The following is a 1,028-nucleotide window of genomic DNA, read 5'->3' as shown; positions in this document are numbered from 1 at the left end:
AAGGGCTCTCAACTCACGTACTTCAACTGAAATTCTGTGTCACAAAGTTCTTGCATCAGCTTCACAATCAAATCTGGAAGAATTGCTCGTCAAGTGGGCAACTGTATTGTATGGCAAGAAAACAAGGAATTTTATAAGTGTGTCCTTTGTCACCGATTGCCAACTACTCATTTCCATGAAAGAAGCATTGATAAACGAAGTCCAACAATGATTTGATTAATCAAGAAGTAATAAGCGCGTGATGCAATATTTATTCATGCTGCTCAATTTGCAGCGCTTTGCCACAAAGGCAGGAATCATGGCAGCTTTTACATTTACTCATTTTTAAGGAAAGCAAGTTAATTTGAAGCAATCAAACAAATACGGAGGCTACTTAATTATTATCTTGCTGAATTCCATTTTTAACAACACACCCCAAAAATTGCTCATGAAATAACAAGTGGAGTTAACAAAAACGGCATAATTTTTGATGTATACTTTGTAAGGTTGTTTACTTTCATGTAATATCAAAATTAGGCCCCGTAACAATTACATACAAAACTAGGGAGCAAATACTAGCCTTAATTTTACTAAAACTAAGGCTAGTGGAATTTCTAAATAGTAATTGAGCAGGCACACCATTATTTAGGATTTCTGTTTAAAGTCTCCATTGCAAAGACTTTTAAAATACTCAGTTCCACCCGTTGACCGCACTGCACACATCCAAGACAGGTTTTATTTCATGATTCAATCGCGTTTCTACGTGTAACCCTTTAAGGTCTAACATTATAAAATACTTTTAAGGCGTTCAGTACATTGTGTAGTTTAGGTCAGTTAGGTACGTAGATTTTATTATAAATACAAACACTTTAAACAATTCCAAGTCGGAACCGACGTCATTACTAATGTTGGAGTGGTTTTCGACGAGTAATTTACTCAAGCCTGATCATCAGTTGGATTTATCAACCACAACATTTGAGAATGCTTATTCATCGCGTTCCTTTTAAAACATATGCAGCATATGATTCTTACCCTAGGTAGTAAAATGT

This window comes from Echinococcus granulosus (assembly GCF_000524195.1).
Source record: "Echinococcus granulosus chromosome Unknown EG_S00140, whole genome shotgun sequence".
NCBI lineage: Eukaryota > Metazoa > Platyhelminthes > Cestoda > Cyclophyllidea > Taeniidae > Echinococcus > Echinococcus granulosus.
This window is presented reverse-complemented; position numbering follows the sequence as displayed.